Raw genomic sequence first — 10,274 nt, 5'->3', positions numbered from 1 at the left:
ATGCCTTTAAAACTTTACAACTTTACAATTAGCTGAATGGTTGTCAGTAATTACGTTACTATGTACGTATCTGTATCTGTCCAAGGTCAACCCCAGACACTGTTCCTCATATTGCACCAATTACTGCTTGAGTTCCACTAAAGTCCACCTTGGGGAGAGGAAAGCTTCAATTCTGTAAACTTAAGCACATGTTCAACACATCTCCGCTGCACAGCAAAGGTCCTTACTTTACAATTCTCATTCTCATTTGTCCAAATAAAATAATCTATTAAGAGAAACTAAGTAGTGACGCATTTCCTAGTTGTAAATTTCTCTCTCCATTGTTGCCAATAGAACATAGAACCAGGTGTTAGACCTATGGCGCACGTACTGTAGCTGCAGCAAGATATTTGGCGGTGGGGGTTCTGCAATTTTTTAAAATAAATATTCTCCCCTTGTTGGAGACGGCTGTATCAGTCCGCTAATACAGTATATGCATGTGCTAATACAGTATGTACATACATATGAGATGAGTAAAGCAGTATGTAAACATAATTAAACTAACTAGTGTTCCATTATTAAAGTGGTCAGTGATTGCATGTCTATGTATATAGGGCAGTAGCCGGCTAGTGATGGCTATTTAACAGTCTGATGTCCTTGAGTTGGAAGCTGTTTTTCAGTCTCTCAGCCCCAGCTGTAATGCACCTGTACTGACCTCACCTTTTGGATGATAGTGAACAGGCCATGGCTTGGGTGGTTGATGTCCTTGATTCAACAGGATGCTCTCAATTGTGCCTCTGTAAAGGTTTGTGAGGGTCCTACGGGCCAAGACGGATTTCATCAGTCTCCTGAGGTTGCACTGTCTGTGTGGGTGAACCATTTCAGATTGTCAGTGATGTGTACGCTGAGGAACTTGAAGCTTTCCACCTTCTCCTCAGTAAGAAAATTGAAGTGGGTCGAGGGTGTCAGGTAAGGTAGAGGGGATATGATCCTTAACTAGCCTCTCAAAGCACTTCATGATGACAGAAGTCAGCGCTTTGGGGCGATATTCATTAGGAACCTCTTTGGGCTAGGTGTGCCGCTAGCGTCCCAACACGACAACATCCGGTGAAATTGCAGTGCGAAATTCATAATACAAAAATCGTAATATTAAACATTCATGAAAATACAAGTGTCATACATCTTTTCAAAGCTTAACTTCTCGATAACCTCTCTAGGGTAGGTGAGACGCAAACGGCCCACCAGGCCAACATCCGGTGAAACTGCAGAGAGCTAACATTCTAAATACACCATTTGTTATAGTAAACATTCTAATAAATACGTGTATCTTACATCATTTAAAAGATGATGTCTTATTAATCCAGCCGCTGTGTCAGATTTCAAAAAGGCTTTACTACGAAAGTAAACATGCTATTTTCTGAGGACGGCGCCCCACACACAAGTATTACTAGCATTTTCCAACCAAGCATTAGCATCATGAAAGTCAGAAATAACAATAAAATAAATTGCTTACCATTGAAGATCTTCCTCTGGTGGCAATGACAAGTGTCCTAACTACACAGTGAATGTTCGTTTTGTTTGATGAAATCAATTTTTATAGCCTAACAGGAAACATTTGTAAATCGATTGCGTCATGATTTCCGTCTCATTTAACTTTGGACGATGTGTTCGTAGTAATTACACACACTAAACAAACGTTTATCCAGTCATGGTTGGTTTCATTGCAATCCTCTGGTTGTTACTAACACAACCATACTTGATGGTTCTTTTCCCGGGACATATTAACCGAAACAAACCGATTTGAAGACACCAATCAATGACATCATTACGCACCAATGGTAGGACCGGTCTATCGTTGATTGACTGTATTTTGGCCCAATGACCACTGATCATCTTGAAATCTAGCTTGGAAGGTAAACGGCAATATGTAATGGTTATACGGTTGAAGACCAGCCTTTGTCGTAAACTCTGGCGTAAAAGAGGAAAAGCTAAAACAAAGTCTAGGTAAACAGATTTAACCCAAATTATACAGGAAATGGATAGATACAGTGAGACCAAGTTGCTTCAGGAAGATTAATCTTTCAGCGAAGCTAGTTTTGACTCCCAGGCAGAAGATATGTTTCTGCATGGCGAGGTTGCCATGCTGGATTGGTAAATTCTAATGCTAATGTCATTATTTGAAATTAATAATATCAAATATTATTCATTTGCGATTTTTAAAAAGATTTTCTTATTTTATTTGCAATATATAAACATATCATCTGTCATGAAATGTGTAAAGTACACATTGGCTATACAGTGTGTGTGTGTGTGTGTGTGTGTGTGTGTGTGTGTGTGTGTGTGTGTGTGTGTGTGTGTGTGTGTGTGTGTGTGTGTGTGTGTGTGTGTGTGTGTGTGATATATTTAAACATGGAATGGAACAGCACTTCACCACTTCACCATAATGATTATGTTCCCTGTACTCTATCTATATGTGTTTATTTTACGTGTTGATACAGGGCTCATACGTGAAAGTATTGTTACTGATTTTAAAAAATCTTTCACAGTGGCAGTGATTCTTATGAGCCGCCAATGTTTAGGTGTCCATCTCCCTCTGAAGTTGGTTACTCCAGCTGGACCCCAGCTGTCTCCGGCTCCACACCTACCTGGCCATCTAGAGGTGTGAAGTCAGTGACAAAGAAGCGGAGGTGGGGAAGAGAGAAACCTGCAGACAGAGGGCCAGAGGGTCGTTGGCACTCTGTGTTAGAAGATAATGTGGAACCAAATCCACCAGTTTTTAGACCCAAAAGGCAGCCAGGACCTCAACTAGACATGACTGCAAAGCCCCCTTCAACTTTTTCAACTGTTTTTTACCTCGTCAGTTGTTGATTCCCTGGTGGCGAACACCAATAAGTACGGGGCTAAGAAGCAGGCCGGAAAGAAAGAGGCATGGAAGACCATTTCCATGTCAGACCTTTTCTGCTACTTTTCAATTGTCATTTACATGGGGCTGGTGAAGTTGAAAACTCTAAAGCTCTCTATCAACTGCCTTTCTCCATGACTGTCATGTCTTGTAAAAGGTTTCTGACTATCTCACAGGCGCTTCACATCAGTGACCCAGAAGTTTATGGGGAGAATGACAAGAAGAGAGGCATACCAAGGTTTGATAGGCTGTGCAAAATCAATCCTCTCTACCCCAACATCATTGAGGCCTGCAAGACCTATTTTCAGCCTGCCCAGAACCTGTCCATCGATGAGAGTATGGTAGCCTCAAAGGCCAGAATCAGCCTCAAACAATACATGCCTAACAAACCAACCAAATGGGGTTACAAACTGTTCGTTTTGGCTGATTCTGTGTGTGCCTACACTTGCAATTTTTTTGTTAATGAGGGGAAAAACAGTTTTGATACCGGTAATGGACTGAGTTATGATTCCATTATGGAGTTATTGGATTTTCAACTGCTGTGGAAGGGCTTCAAACTGTTTGTGTTTGTGTTAGAATAGCATTTACAGTATTATTTTGTATATAGTTCTTTCCTTCAAAATATATCAGTGTACCAATTCGGCCACTTGGGTACATTTGGATACATTTATGTGGGACACCTGGGTGACTTCATGCTCAATGTCATGTAGCTCGCTCATTTTTGAAGTTATCTGTCCAAAACATTGCTCAGCTATTGTTGCCATCTTATATCTTCATTCAAATCATCCACAGCATCCTATCTGTATGTTTGGCTGTTCTTGGTCATTTGAAAGATGATGCAGGAACAATAAAAAACAGAAAACGTATGTTTATTTCCTTGTATTTTCTTCTACCAGATCTATTGTGTTATATTCTCCACATTCAATTCACATTTCCACAAAATCCAGAGTGTGTCCTTTCAAATGATACCAAGAATATGCATATACTTGCCTCTGGGCCTGAGCTACAGGCAGTTAGATTAGGGTATGTCTTTAGTCGGAAATTGAGAAGGGGGGGGTGTACCCCAAAGAAGTTAATCCAACCTCGTTGTCAGATTTCAAAAAGTCTTTACAGTGAAAGCATACCATGCGATTATCTGAGGACAGCGCCCCACACCAAAATACTTTTCCAAACCAGCACAGGCGTCACAAAATCACAAATAGCGATAAAATAAATCACTTAACTTTGAAGATCTTCCTCTGTTTGCAATCCAAAGGGTCCCAGCTACACAACAAATTGTTGTTTTGTTCGATAAAGTCCTTCTTATATCCCAAAAATGTCGGTTTAGTTGGCACGCTTGATTCAGTAATCCACTCGTTCAACCTGCATACACAACGAATCCAAAAAGTTACCAGTAAAGTTTATCCAAACAAGTAAAACGATGTCTTTAATTAATCCTCAGGGATTCTAATATCTAAATAAACAATAAATCTCAAACCATCTCATTTGGGTTGAGGTTGAGTGATTGTGGAGGCCAGGTCATCTGATACAGCACTCCATCACTCTCCTTCTTGGTCAAATAGCCCTTACACAGCCTGGAGGTGTGTTTTTGGTCATTGTCCTGTTGAAAAACAAATAGACCCACTAAGCGCAAACCAGGTGGGATGGCGTATTGCTGCAGAATGCAGTGTCACCAGCAAAGCACCATCACACTTCCTCCTCCATACTTCAAGGTGGGAAGCATACATGCAGAGATCATCTGTTCACCTGCTCTGCGTCTCACAAAGACACGGCGGTTGGAACCAAAAATCTCAATTTTGGACTCATCAGACAGATTTCCACCTGTCCATTGCTCGTGTTTCTTGGCCCGAACAAGTCTCTTCTTATTATTGGTGTCCTTTGGTAGTAGTTTCCTTGCAGCAATTCACACAGTCTCGTCTGAACAATTGATGTTGAGATGTGTCTGTTACTTGAACTCTGGAAAGCATTTATTTGGGCTGCAATCTGAGGTGCAGTTAACTCTTATGAACTTATACTGTGCAGCAAAGGTAACTCTGGGTCTTCCTTTCCTTAGGCGGTCCTCATGAGAGCCAGTTTCATCATAGCGCTTGATGGTTTTTGTGATTGTACTTGAAGAAACTTTCAAAAATCTTGACATTTTCCAGATTGACTGACCTTCATGTCTTAAAGTGATGATGGACTGTCGTTTCACTTTGCTTACTTTAGCTGTTCTTGACATAATTTGGACTTTTACCAAATAGGGCTTTCTTCTGTATACCACCCCTACCTTGCCACGACACAACTGATTGGCTCAAATACATTAAGAAGGCTTGAAATTCCATAAATTAACTTTTAACAAGGCACATCTGTTAATTGAAATGCATTCCAGGTGACTAGCTCATGAAGCTAGTTTAGAGAATGCCAAGAGTGTGCAAAGCTGTCATCAAGGCAAATATATGAATTATTTTTTATTTAACTAGGCAAGTCCGTGAAAATCAAATTCTTATTTACAATGACGGCCTTGCCCGGCCAAAACCTGATCCAGATGACGCTGGGCCAATTGTGCGCCACCCTATGGGACTCCCAATCATGGCTGATTGTGATACAGACTGGAATCAAACCAGGGTCTGTAGTGACACCTCTAGCACTGAGATGCAGAAAACAAACATAACTAAGGTCAGGGCGTGACAATTCTACAATGTAGAAAATATTTTTTAAATTAAGAAAATTCTTGAATTAGTTGGTGTGTCCAAACTTTTGACTGGTACTATATTATTATTTTATTATTATATATATTTTTTTTTCAGGGGGTGCTGCGTGTATACACTTCAAGTTTGCCTTGATTTTAAGGAAGATTGATACGGTTGTGAATGAAAACCAACCCTCTGATTAATACAACATTTATATGTTATTTTATTACACTGTCGTCCAGCAAAACCACACTAATGTAGACACACTACACACAGACAGTATACTCAGCACCCTCTCTCTCAGATCCGATATGAATTGAGTTATGTTCCAATCAAACAAATCCATGCTTGTTCCAAACAGGTCTGTGAGTAATGGATTCAAGAGTGGTTCTGTATTTGATTACCCCTCGCTCTACTCTGTGGTGGCTTGACTAAGATCCATTTAAGTCTGAGAGGTAGGCTAGCGAGGTAGTGCTGCTGTGGGACTTCAATTAGGACACCCTCCAGCTATTGGCCCAGGCCGTCTATAAGTGGGCTGTGCTGTGCTTTTAATGTACTTACACACTAGTTGGGTCTGCATCCTCTACCTCATGGCAGTTACAGATACTTTTGATGGCAGACAGAAACCGGTCCTCCTTTTCCCCCACTATGAATGATTGATGCTTCAGAGAATGGGGCTAGCCTACTTTTCAAGTATTAAGATGGAGGGCATGAACCATTTTTCCATCATGGCTATGGCAATAATGGAATGGCCATTTTAAAGTGCTTGATCATCACAAGTATTTAGACACATTTCCAATTATGTAGCCTTATAATTTATTAACAAACACTAAGTTATTCAGTGAAGGTATTTTTCCTTTAGCAACCTAGATCAGAGATGGATGGATCTAGACATCCATATTTGCTGAATATGAGAGACAAATGGGAAAAGCATTAGTGAAGTACCAGTATTGCAAATGAATGGAGAGGTATTTGGAACAGTCCTTGGATAGCTTTTCATGGAAAACTAAATGCATAACTATTTTGGACATCTTTGAGACAGAAAAGGATATTCTTATAATAGGTAAGCTATAAATAAAACTTGCAGAGAGCCTATCTACCTGACAATCTCTAAGAAAAAATATATAAACTACTGTAACCAAGATTTTAAAATAACTGATATTGGCACAAGATAGAAAGAATGTTGAAACATAACAAACACAATTACAGTTAACGAAAATGTAGCTTCATCCAGTAGAAACTAATGTATAGAATGTATTATATAAGAGAAAAAAATTCACAAATTCTACAGCACAAAGGCAGAGTCATGTCTTAAGTGTAAAACTAATAATCAATCAATAATCCATGCCTTCTGGGAATTCTATAAAGTCCAAATGTTATGGGTGGGGTTGGCTGTCAGAAGTATTACAATGTCAATTTACTTTTAATTCATATGTCTGAATATTTCAAGCAACCTTTCTTATGGTATGTATTCATTTGTTGATGTGCATTTCGTATGATTTGTTACAAATTACAATTTGTATTATATGTTACTAATTTGCAAAGAGTACAATATGTTATGAATTTTCAAAATTTATGATATTTCACAAATTCTAGCTAGATGGCTAGGTGGCTAACATTAGCTAGGCTAGGGGTTTAGTGTTAGGTGTTAAGGTTAGGGTTAAGTTTAAGTTTAAGTTTAGGAGTTAGGTTAAAGGATTAAGGTTAGGGTTAGGGTTAAGGGAAGGGTTACGTTTAGGGTTAGGGGAAAGGTTAGCTAAAAGGGTTAAGGTTAGGGTTAGGGGAAGTATTAGCTAACATGCGAAGTAGTTGCGAAATAGCTAAAAAGTAGTAAGTAGTTGTAAAGTCTCTAAAATGCTTAAGTTGTCCATGATGAGATTCAAACTCGCAACTTCTGGTTTGCTAGACATTTGCATTATATGCCTACCCAACCACCCCGACCAACCACCCTACTTTAATTTTTCCTTAATTAATCGTCTGTCTTACGCAGGGGCACAACTTTGGTTTTAGAAGTGGGGGGGACATAATATATAAATATATTTTTTCATCCAGTCGGATAAACACTCCAAACAGTCTACCCGACCGCTCGGAGGTGTCTGCATTGTCATAAAACACACAGTTGCCTCATTTTGTATCACATTCCAATTATAAAACTGGGGGGGTACATAAATAAAATGTCATCCTTTTTTTTAGGGGGGGGGCACATATCCCCCCATCCCCAGTGGAAGTTGCGCCCCTGGTCTTATGTAACCATACCAAATGTAACATATCTTATTAATTTGAGTGCCCCGGATTTATGTTTATTATTTTCCGTCTATGAGACCAGGCTGATTTAAAGACATGGGGGTGCAGTGGCGGTGCAGTGACGGTGCAGTGACGGTGCAGTGAGATATCCGATGTGTTGAACAATACTTTTCCCGTCAATCATCTTGAAAAAACGTATACTTTAAGTAAAGGTAATCGACCAATCCTCCATCCATTGTTAACCCAATGGAAAGGTCAAGTGCTTTATTACCTGAATGTTGAACGTGTGTGGGCAACTGAGAGAAACAAAATGGTACAGTTTGAGGCTATGTGGCGGAGAGTTATGCAGGTGCTGGAGGGGTGTGAGCAGGTGGGTCTGGGCAGTGTGACGTCGTTGATGTTTGTGTGCATGTGTATGCTGTCGTTTGTATATGTGTTTTGTATTGTTTGAATTTTTTTTAACGAAAAATGGTAACATTTGATCTGATTATACGTAATCAGATCAAATGATTACATGAATAATTAATAATTAATAATGTAAATGTGAACGACAAGAATGTGTTGGACCTTCCTGGTCGCTAAAACGACAGAGGGATTGAGAGAGGGGGAATTGATTTGCATTAATGTAGCGCAAACAAAATGGCTGCTTAATAATTGGGTCCGGATTCCTGAAAACTTTCAGTTACAGGGAAAATACATGAATGGGATTTGTAGGAAAATGGAGAGAAAGAGCAGCATAAAATGTGTGCAGAGGCAGGTTCTAAGCGTACTACTCATTACTTAAACAATGTTGTTCTGTCGCCTCCTGGGAGCATGGGGAATAGGAGGGATGTGAAAATTATACTGGATCATTATCTCAGAAGCAGAGAGAGCATGCATCTCAGAGCCAATCAATGGCACTTTTGAGTGCTCTAATGGCTGGCACTCAAAGGAGGGTTACTCGGCCTTGTTTCGCCCTGTCCGGGGGTATCGTCGGACCGGGCCACAGTGGCTCCCGACCCCTCCTGTGTCAGCCTCCAGTATTTATGCTGCAATAGTTTATGTGTCGGGAGGCTAGGATCAGTCTGTTATATCTGGAATATTTATTCTGTCTTATCCTGCGTCCTGTGTGAATTTAAGTATGCTCTCTCTAATTCTCTTAGAGGACCTGAGCCCTAGGACCATGCCTCAGGACTACCTGGCCTGATGACTCCTTACTGTCTCCAGTCCACCTGGTCGTGCTGCTGCTCCAGTTTCAACGGTTCTGCCTGCGGCTAAGGAACCCTGACCTGTTCACCGGACATGCTACCTTGTCCCAGACCTGCTGTTTTCAACTCTCTAGAGGCAGCAGGAGCGGTAGAGATACTCTGAATGACCAGCTATGAAAAGCCAACTGACATTTACTCCTGAGGTGCTGACCTGTTGCACCCTCTACAACCACTGTGATTATTTTATTTAACCCTGCTGGTCATCTATGAACATTTGTACATCTTGGCCATGTTCTGTTATAGTGTCCACCCGGCACAGCCAGAAGAGGACTGGCCACCCCTCATAGCCTGATTCCTCTCTAGGTTTCTTCCTAGGTTCCGGTCTTTCTAGGGAGTGTTTCGAAGGCACCGTGCTTCTACACCTGCATTGCTTGTTGTTTGGGGTTTTAGGCTGGGTTTCTGTTCAGTCCTTTGTGACATCAGCTGATGTAAGAAGGGCTATATAAGTAAATCTGATAGTGGTCTAAAGATTGTTTGGCTCATCTATCTATCTATCTATCTATCTATCTATCTATCTATCTATCTATCTATCTATCTATCTATCTATCTATCTATCTATCTATCTATCTTATCTATCTATCTATCTATCTATCTATCTATCTATCTATCTATCTATCTATCTATCTATCTATCTATCTATCTATCTATCTATCTATCTATCTATCTATCTATCTATCTATCTATCTATCTATCTATCTATCTATCTATCTATCTATCTATCTATCTATCTATCTATCTATCTATCTATCTATCTATCTATCTATCTATCTATCTATCTATCTATCTATCTATCTATCTATCTATCTATCTATCTATCTATCTATCTATCTATCTATCTGTCTGTCTGTCTGTCTGTCTGTCTGTCTGTCTGTCTGTCTGTCTGTCTGTCTGTCTGTCTGTCTGTCTGTCTGTCTGTCTGTCTGTCTGTCTGTCTGTCTGTCTGTCTGTCTGTCTGTCTGTCTGTCTGTCTGTCTGTCTGTCTGTCTGTGAGACTTTACTAGAATGAACAAAATAATTGTATATAATGATACGTAGCCTATTCATAATTGGGCCTACAATCACACCATTTCCAAATAGGCCTATTCTCTTTCATAAAACGGTTGATTCATTCTCCAAACTGCGTAGCTTATATCTGAGACAATAATGTTTTTCTGCTTTTGAAGATCTGTTAGAATGTAGTAAACCTACACTATTGTAGAAAGTCGTTTATTACTAGGTAGTAGCAACGTAGTT

The sequence above is a fragment of the Oncorhynchus kisutch genome, linkage group LG24 (assembly GCF_002021735.2).
Source record: "Oncorhynchus kisutch isolate 150728-3 linkage group LG24, Okis_V2, whole genome shotgun sequence".
Classification (NCBI taxonomy): Eukaryota; Metazoa; Chordata; class Actinopteri; order Salmoniformes; family Salmonidae; genus Oncorhynchus; species Oncorhynchus kisutch.
Note: the sequence above shows the minus strand (reverse complement) of the source record.